Genomic DNA, 10531 nt, shown 5'->3' on the forward strand with positions numbered 1-10531 from the left:
TTAGGAAGACAATAGGTAAGAGCTGCACGATGAATTTATCACCAGGCTGTTATTTTTTACAGAGTTGTGTCATCCATCACAGGGGTGTTTCCTCTACATGAGTGAAGTGTATGGCAAGCTCCTCTTACAGTTACAGGCATGGAGAGGAATGAAATACCTTGTCCTAATTTTCACAAGAACTTTCTGAATTTCCTAAGAATGCAATTAGACCTTTTTTTTTTTTTTTCTTTTTTTCTTTTTTTTTTTTCTCTAGGAACATTGTACTGTAGGAACATTTTCCCCCACTTTACAATAACCCCGCTGTGAAGGTGGGACATCAATTGGATTCATTGTACTTCATTTATCAGGTTTGCAGTGATACACAGAAGATATCCCTCGAGGGATAGGAAGTTCTGATACGCACAGAAATAAAATTTAATATCTACTTTGCTGGTGTAATGGAAAATTTTATTACTTTCAGAAATATATTTCAAGCTGGGAGACAAAGGTTTTAGGCAGATCTTTTGGAGAAAATTGTGTTTTATTGAAAATGGATATAAAAGTAGATTAAGCCTCTTCCCATACACTAATGCAACATTCTTTGGGCTGCTTGAAGAAGTCTGGCCAGCTGGTGAGAAATCTGAGCTTGTATAACTGACAGTCACGTTTATCAGGAGACATCCTACAGGTAAGCTCAATATTTACATTAAAGCATCCTGAACCCTGGGAAGCATCTGTAATGCCAGACAAAAGAAAATAAAACTAAACAATTAGAAAATCCGTAGTAACTGAAAAAAAAATGCGTATGACAGACATCTGGGCAAACACTCAACTGCTGGAAAATAATGTAGCAGCAGTAACGTCAGCAGACAGAGTGGAGCTGGCGTCTTGGATACATAATCACAGTCTTGTCTTCTGCTCTTCTGGCAACACCTCAATAGTCATTTAGGACTTGATACCACTGCCTGAAAGTTAGTTAATGTCTCAGACCAAAATGTCAGCCACGGGTGTTAATGTTCTGACTTGGCAGTAGGCTTGTAAGGCAGAGGGCAAAACGTGCTTAGATGGGACTCTTGCCACCAAGAGTAGTCTGAGATACCAATCTCAGTATCACAAAGGATGCAAAGGTAGGTATGCAGCAGAACCCTGTGGTGGACTGTAACTGGCACCACTGCTAGGCAGGCTGGCCGCCCTGGGAGAGTGACAAGGCATGTCAGGCCTGCTTCAGCCTCCAGTAACAAACAGGTCGGGAGATGACAGCCTCCAGGAGAAGAAAAGAAAATAATTTATATCTGAAGGAAATAAGGATAGATTGTTAGCCTGATGCCATAAAGGAAACAAAAAGGAGAAGAGAAGAAAAAAAAAAAAGAAGAAAAAAAAAGAAAAAAGGAAAGAAAATAAAACCAAAAGAAATTAAAGGAAAAAAAATAAAAAAGGAAAAGGATAAAAAGGAAAAGGAAAAGGAAAAGGAAAAGGAAAAGGAAAAGGAAAAGGAAAAGGAAAAGGAAAAGGAAAAGGAAAAGGAAAAGGAAAAGGAAAAGGAAAAGGAAAAGGAAAAGGAAAAGGAAAAGGAGTGGAAGTGGGAGAGGGAAAGCCTATGAAGCTCCTTGGCTATAGGTAACCTGTTGTTCCTCCCCAAAATTCTCCTGAACAACCCTTTTTTGCCACTTGCTGCCAATACCTACCAATATGAACTCCTCTGTACAATTCTGTCAAACCCTGTTGTGTGTCAGCAACACTGTCTTTGTCGCCACCCTTCAGGTGCATCCCACATTTGATGCATCGACAGCACGAACAGCTCCCTGTGCAGGAGGTGTCCCACAACAGCTGCCTTGCAGTGAGCCATCTTCCTTCCTAACGCTTCTCTTAGGACCTTGGTACCCACCAGCTTCTCCCATATGTCCTGGAGCTCCAGCCACTGGGCAGTCCTTGTAGCAGGCAACAGGCCCTGCAAGCACCTAGATGTAGCACTCATGTACACTTTCAACTTGATGGACAATCTGAGCAGATTCTGGAAAAGTGGGATGTCATTTATATGCTGCCTCCACTGCATCTACAGGAGAAAATTGGAAATAAAGTGATTTATATGGGGAAAATGCAGGAGGGAACTCTTCTGTGCTATTGGAACTGAATTTGTGATACTTTGCTAAGCTGAGCATTGCTGTTGATAGCAGATCTGTGCCAGAAGTGCCCTGGGACGGGAATTTATGGTAGTGGAGAGAGAGCGACTGCCAGAAAGGGTGGGAAAAACAGTCCTCCAAGGATTTTCTTGTAAAGAACATTCCCTGCTGGGCGGTTTCCTAACTGGAGAATTTTAAACGAGATTTTAAATTCTCTGTCTAGGATATTTAGCTTTTATGGGTTGTTTTAGCAGTTGAGGAGTCTGGGTGACTCCCTTTGCCAGCTGTGATTATCTCTGGGGCAGCTTTTTGGCCTTTCCTGGGAGGCTGTGCCCCAGCACTGACCTTCAGCCACCTCCTGAAACCCCCGACACCTCCCCTTGCTCAGGAGCTGTCCTTTTCTGGCCCACCTGGCTGTAAATGCCACCCTGAGAACCACAGCTTCTTCAGGAACAAGCTGGTTACTTTCATCACCAGTGGCTGCTCAAACACATTTTGAGTATGCAGATGACCTTGGCTTTTGAGATTTCAAATGAAGGCTCCAAGAAAAGCTGGTTAACCTAAATCCAAGTCAAGAAGGAAGTGGGCAATTCCTTTCAAAGTTCCGCCACATATCTAAGTTATGTGGGAGCACTTTTAAGATGTGGTCTGGTCCTAACTAGCAGGATGAATGGGCCCACAAAGCCTTTTCTGCATAGAAGACCGCTCAGATTTGAGGGGAGAGGACGAAGGGAATAGAAAGAGTCTCAAAATCTGTTTTCCATACAGCTAAACTTCTCCATGGCAAAGAAAGCATATGGTATGAATGCAGAAACTCATTAGCGCAGACCTTTGGGAGACACCACGATTAAACAAAACAGAGCCAGATGAACATTTGAGAGAAACAACAAATTGCCAGTGCTGGAGAAAAATAACTGAGCGCCAAATGACTACAGTTGCAAACTCATGAAAAGAATATTTAGGAATGTGATTTCTGAGAAAGATGATTTCTGAGGAAGGTTTCTGATCTGTGAGACCAACCCAGGCACAGAAGGAATAGGTTAGGTGCCTCAGAGGTAATGGGAGCTGATATTTGGGCTGAAAGCAGGTAGCTGATCACAGTTTTTTATAGATAGTCTCCATCTCATACTACCTTAAATGTTTCAAGAAGTTAAGATCCTTCCACGGATCACTTAGATTCTTGGTTCTTCTTTTACACCGGGGTCCCCTGAAATTAAAACAGCAGCACGGAAATGCCATGAAGACAAGTTCCCTTCTCCTTCCAGGAGGAAATACAGAGTTGTGATGGAAGATAAATATGTGACCTCATACACAACCTTCAGTCAGCAGGAAATTAACTCCTTTAAATCTTAATTTCTTGGCCTTTTGCCCACCATTACTTGGCTTTCATCAAGCACTCATACCTGCCAGACTATATAGTGCTTCGAAACCATAAGCCTGAAAAAAAAAAAAAAGATCTAATTTAGCTGATTGGGGGAAAAAACATAGAAATTGTAGTTTGCAAGGGGTTGGTTTAAATACTAGCTACTTCTGCTACATTTAACTGAGACCTAGAAGCTCCTTGTAGGAGGACATTTTCAACATGCCGACTATGTATTGTACTGATGACTTGTCAAATTATGAGCCAATTAGTTATGCAAGCAAACTTCATAACCGTAACGCCTCATTGCTACCTGTACTTTTTGGTTAAACTGGATTTCTCTACCCTATTTAGAACAGAATGATTTTGGACAGCATTAATTGGAAACTGAAGCTTTCAAACAGTAGTCATTTTTTTTGTGACAGGCTGGTCCAATGACCTTAAAACCCTTTTTTTTTTTTTTTTTTTGTTTTGTTTTAAATATGAGTATCAAATTTACTGTAACATTTTAAGCTACCTCTTTGCATCTAAAACCTGGTACTGATTTGGTACCTGTTCACTGGAGTAGATGGAGGACATCTGCGTGATGTGCAGATGAAATTGACTGGCATCTTGCACCTCATTCCTCACTTCCAGCTCTGGCAGGTGAAGGGGAACAGAGTATTGCCTTCCCTCTGCAGCTGTGACGTGCTTGAGCTGATGAGACATAGGAGTGAAAGGGCAGAACACCTTCGTGGTGTTCTTCATGTGAGCTTCCCCTGGTTAGCCATAACCTGGCTTTCCAGTAGGACAGGCTGGGAAATTCTTTTACAGGAGAGGAATACCAGTGGGCATTTTGTGTTCCGGGTGAATTGCCAAGTGCAGTTCACAGAGGAGTATTTCCACATGTCCTTGCATAGTGCTTACCAAGAAGAATGTCAGTTCTTACAGAGCCGGCAAACCAAGGCTGTAAGGGAGCTCTTAGCAGCTCACAGGTAAGTACCAAATTTGAGGAATTTGAGGCTGTAGCATAAGAGCATCCATCTTCCATTTTGACAGAAGAAGAGTCAGACCAAACTTTTTCCCTGTGTACTCAGAAATTGTGTGTGAGGTGGTCATGACACTACAGGAATCTAACAGCTGTGATGTACCTCTCTAACAGTGCTGTCTCCTTCAGCCAGACACAGACATCGATACCATGTGCCCATTTCCTTCCCAGATGGCAATCACACACGCTGCACTGCCATGTGTCCAAACACATTGTAACCAAACTCTTCTTGCCATAAGGAAAAAGTGTTAGGTTAAAAATAAAAAATGTTGTTTAGTTGTTAACTAAAACCAGACATTACTACAAAAATGGAAGCACCGTGCTTAGTAGGTAGGAGCATGTAATCACCAGGATCTAAAAAGTTGTCTCCTTTTTCCTTCTAGTACAGTAAACATGTTTTGATTGGGGTTTTCCACTGATGAAGCCTTATTTTCTTGTGAGGTAAATGTGTGCGTTGCTTTCCAGTGCAGAATGATTTTCTTGGGAGTGAGCACATGGAGCCTTGGTTCCAGAAACCTGGTCCTTTGGGAGAAAAAGTCTTGGACCAAAAATTAAGCAGGAAACTTGCTGTTACAGCTGAAAAACTGGGCCCCAGGGATTGCAGAAACAGAGGGAGGCTTTGAGGAAAGACCACCGAGACAACACACATTAATGTTTGCACCTGTGAGTCTTTTGAACAGAGGGGGAACTTTGTCACATCCTGTCCCAGCCCCCGGGAATAATGTTCAGGTAGGTGTTGTGGCTGCAGAAGCAGCCACACTGCAGGCCCTGGCATTCCTCCTGCTGAATTTGTGACGAAAACCTGCAGTCCTCTCAATTTCAGACTAGCCCCAGGGCTTCAGAGTCCTACAGCTCATTTATATGTATGCTGGATGTGGTACCTGCTATATTTCCTGGTCGAGTTAATGTTCTGTATGTTTAAAAATACCTGAAGTGTGGGAGACAAAGGGATTTGGCCAACTTCTTTTCAGGGGCTTGTGGGGACAGGACAAGGGGCAATGGCCATAAAATGGAGCCCAGGAAGCTCCACACCAGCATGCGAAAGAACTTCTTCATGGTGAGGGTGACGGAGCACTGGGACAGGCTGCCCAGGGAGCTTGTGGGGTCTCCTCTGGAGATATTCAAGGCCCATCTGGACGCCTACCTGGGCAGCCTGCTAGGGAACCTGCTTTGGCAGGGGGGTTGGACTGATGATCTCTGGAGGTCTCTTCCAACCCCTGCAATTCTGTTTCTGTGAGCTGCTTCTCACACCAACCCAGAAGGGCCTTTCCATGACAGAACCCGTGCTGACTGAGTCATAAGAACAAAGCCTGCCATAACAGCAAAACAACTTTGGGTAGGGATACGCGTGTACCTATCTAGCCAGATCTAAAGCTCCCATCTGAGGTAGGCTCAGCCTCCTTCCCCCGGGCTCTGCATGTTGGGAGCAATCTGCATCTCCCCGCGAGGGAACAGCTCTTGGCAGCCAGGATGGGGCCTGCTGGCTCCCGGGATGAGCCGCACCAAAACTTCCTCCGCAGTCATGCACCAGAGGTTGAGCTGCTTGCTCAGCTGTGTCTCATCAAAGGAAGCTCATCGGTAATCATTAAGAACTGTCTAACATCTGCAGAGCTCTGATGATCCTATCTCTGCTGCCAAAGAGACAACACAAATGAGACAGGGGGATGGCAGTCGCTCCAGTACAGAGTAGCTAGGAATGGGTTAAGCATTCCCAAGACATTCCTCTCACGTACAGCAGGTATGCTGCTGGTTTTGGGTCTGATTTTAAACCTTTTTAAATAACAGGGCTCCCTCTTCAGCTCTGTACATAGCCACTGTGTAATTCCAGACTTGGGGGTGAAGGCGACAGAGATCCCAGCCCCAATTCACACCGCAGGGAGCTGACTGCCACAATTAACCAACTGGAACCACTTCTGACAGATGTGAAGATGAAACTTAGCACTGGAAGCACCCGGTGTCTTCCGCACTTATTTCAGTCTTGAGAAATGATCGAGAAAACCTGCAGCTTGTGTTGCTAAGTAGCTGCCACCATAACAAATCTTCTTGTTCCTTTTCTGGCTCGTTGCTGCCTCCCTCAGCTTCATCAAGACTATCCACAAGTTTGCATTCACATGATTACAGAACTCAAAGGCGGATATTTATTTTATTTTCCGGATCTCTCATCGGTTATTTGACCAATCAAAGAAACATTCCTATGCTAAGCATTGAATTTGGCTTTTGTATCCAAATGCTAAGCTTCCTCTATTTTTTTTTTTTCCCCTCACAACATTGACTGTGGTTTTTCATTCCTTAAACATCAGCATTTCTTTTGTTTTGGAGATTAGTCCTCTAGTCAAGGAACATGAGAAGCAGTTTAATTTGTACAATAACAGATTTAGCTGAACTTTTCTGTAAAAATGCTCAGCAAGGGAACGGTTTATGCTATCCCTATCCCTTCGTTTCAGAGTCAGCAATCCACTGTGATGTGTAATCCATACTGCCTGTAAAGCGCACGTTGACTCTAATTCTGGCTTACTCTGAATTAATGAGGACTGGATATATTAACTTTTATGAAATGAATAGGAAGCTAGTGCAGACATATTCTCTGGCGCAGGTTGGATTTGAACTCTGTCACAGAAATATCTGATTTGAAGGAGAACATTCAACTTCTGCCTCGAAAATGCAGAATATTAATAGTTGTCCGCAAGTTGATGAAAAACATGCCAATACACCACTTTTGGCCAGTGCTAGGACTCCTGAATTCAAACAGCATTATTATGAATAATTTTCTTAAACTAATATAACACACATGTAAAGTTGGCACACTCATCTAAAAAAGCAGTCCTCATCCCTTCCCTTCTCTATTCTCCTGCCTGGTGCTTCTTGTGTTATGCTGGCACAAGTTTTTGTAAGGCTGCCCAGTGAACAGGATGTAGGAATTGATCCAGCTGGAAAAAATAAATAAATTTGGTGGGTTTTACCCTGAATCATTTCCCACCATCCCCAAACTTAGATAACTAGTACAAATAATTGCCAGCAGTACCTATGCATTGCAAGACAGGGAAAGGGAAAGCATTCCAAGAAGGAAGCAGAGTAGTTTAATTTAGAGAGGAGTCCATTACATAAAGAACGCTACTGGCTTCAAAACCCCATCTGCTCAAGATGAATGTTAAGTGTCAGGAGCAAATTCAGTGTTTCTCATTGCATGCATTCTTGATCAATGTCAAACAACATTTATAAACATCCATGATTAAAGGTCAACCACATAGTCCTCAATTATTCAGCCTAAGTTTCAGGATACATTATGATGTTCAATATTTTTATTGAAAACAAAAGTTGGGCAAGCAAGAAAAGGGGGGATGGGGCGGGGGGGAAGAACATGTAGAGACCTAGCTCATGACAGCCAAACTACTTCTTGCATCCTTCCTGGCTGCTGGGAAATAGCTAGGGCCAAATGAAATTGGAGGGTGTGTTCTCCCAGAAAGTTTCTGGCACTTTACTTATAACACATTAACTTTAGCATTTGGCTAATACAAATATTTTCTCCTAGTTGCGTTTTTGGACTTTTTTGGACTCTATGCATAAAATGTTTTGAACTAAAACAAAAGTAAAAACAGCTCCTGAGAGAATAGCAGGGGAAAACTTTCCTTTTTTCTAGTTCCTGTTCTTGTCTTTCTGGTGGCTTCATTAGACTTTCAGAGTTTAGCAAGAAATGGAGAGAAACGTCTTTTTCCCCTTGAGATGGGACAATCAATTTCCTGGTCCTTCAGTTTTCCAACATACATCGCAGAAGTTCACAACGTATAATCTACCTATTTTTTTCCTATGTTGAATAAAAGAATTGTTAAAAAGCACAGGCAAGATCATCAGATGAACCTGAGGAATTATGCGCCACCAGGAGCAAACACTTGAGAAGTTCCCAAATAAAGACTTACCAGAACCCCTGCTCCCGCTCCCCCCCCCCCCAAGTCATCTCATGTACTGCCACACAGACACATCTGTGGCAATGGGATGACAACAGGGAGTGGAAAATAACCTTCTGAAATTTGACTTTATTTGCAGGTGTAGGAGTATGTTAGCTCAAAAGACCAAAGCTGAAAAGACAATCTAGTGAGCACTTAAAAAGATGGGCACAGCTCAACATACTTCAGGCTCCATGTGACCCTCCAAACAGTGCCTAAAGCAGAATTGCATGGGATGGTGGCCACTCAATAGGATTTCAAACCAACTTAATTAGCAACCTGTATGTGATTTCTAATTATACTTTCAGCCAATACTTTTAACTAAGTTAAAACTTGCCTCATAAGATGTCCTGCCAATTATGAAGTCCTCTATACATATCCTTCCCAGAAAGAAAGGGCTATTTAACCCTACAGATAACATTCCCTGCCTGGCTTCCTTCCTTCCACCCCAGCTAGAGTGATAGATAGCAGAGCTTTCCCAATTGGAGCAGTATGTCTTCAAGGTGGTCAGACACGCAGGGAGAGAATTAATTTCACAGCTGAATCCCCTTCCAGGAATGCTTTCCTCAGATTTACTAACTGCTTTCCCTTTCACCCACCAAGGAGGAACAATTTGGAAAGCAGTGCATGGATAGTAATCAGTGATGTAAATACTTCAGATTTGAAGACAGAACAAACCTGCTACTGATGATGATTGAGCAGTAACAGATTCACAGCAGTTTCTTCCCCTTGCTGGTGTACTATAACACTACAGCCAAACAAGCTGGAGACATTCCAGCCTCAGTGTTAAAGCAGCAAGGAACATCTTAAAGGAAAGGTATCAATCAAGTCTAAATCTCTCACAAGATTGGCTTCTGAGAAGTAGCTGTGTTACTATATTGCTAGGAAGGCAGCTTCTTAGCTAGTAAAAACTAACCAAATGCTTATGGCGAAATCTTTCAAAGTCACAGACATTTATTTGAAGAGTAACTATAATAAAATGCAATTTTTAAAAAAATGCTCCAATATCTGTGTGAAGAGCAGCAATCATAGGATAACAAAATAAATGCTGTGCAACAGATAGCCCTTCTGCACCTCATCATCTGTCAAAGCTAGGGAAATACACTTCTTGTAGGCATATGAAAGATACAGAGAGCAAGTTGTCTATCATCATTCCTTAGACCTTACTCAGTAGCTGATCAGTATATTACTGCAAAGCCTGCTTTCTAATAAACATTTCTCAGTACTACCTACAGGCCATGTTCAAAACTAGTAACAGATTCTGTACGTACAAAGCAGAGCTTGCATAGGTGTCATCAGGAGTATCTATTTGTGTAAAATCAATTTGTCATGAGTGCTGATCACAGCAGTGTAACAGAAAGCAACACTGGTGATAAGTGTCCTAGATCCATCTATATAAGATTTAAGACCCAGAAAAGTTATCTTTCACTGGTCTGAATGTCCCTGAGCAACCTGATCTAGTGGGTGGCATCCCTGCCTATGGCAGGGGTTTGGAACTAGATGGTCTTTAAGGTCCCTTCCAACCTGAGCCATTCTATGATTCTCTGATCTGTTTACAATGTGTTCCCATACTTCTTTCCTTACAGAGAGCTTTAACGAAAGAAATGAAAAACCAACTCCTCACTGTCCAGTGCAGATGAGCTGCACACACGTGCACACACACACAACCTAGCTCAGCACAGGCCAGCCTCAAAGTCTTGCAGCACAAACAAAAACAGCTGAGCTGTTTCCACAGGTAGCTCAAACTCCAGAGCAGCACAGTCACTTCTGTGTGGAGCCCAGATTAAGTTATTGGATCCAGGCTGGTTCTTCAATTTCCAAAGACAGCATGTGTCAAACAGAATTCATTACACTGGGCTCTGTACGAACTCTGCAGGTAACTTAAGTGACTCCATAGGATACCCACTGCTTCTACACACTTGGATCCAAGTGTCTGGATCTATGAGGAGCAGAAAACACTGGCATATCCAAAGAGGCAATTCTAGAAGCAAGAAAACAGCAGAGCTAAAAGAATTAAAGCTGGATATGTTCTGGCATTCAGAAGGGACTGGCATGGAGATGAATCACTTTATAGACAGTCTCCTCTAATTTTCCACACAGACAT

This window comes from Aythya ferina (genome assembly GCF_964211825.1).
Source record: "Aythya ferina genome assembly, chromosome: 2".
Lineage (NCBI taxonomy): Eukaryota > Metazoa > Chordata > Aves > Anseriformes > Anatidae > Aythya > Aythya ferina.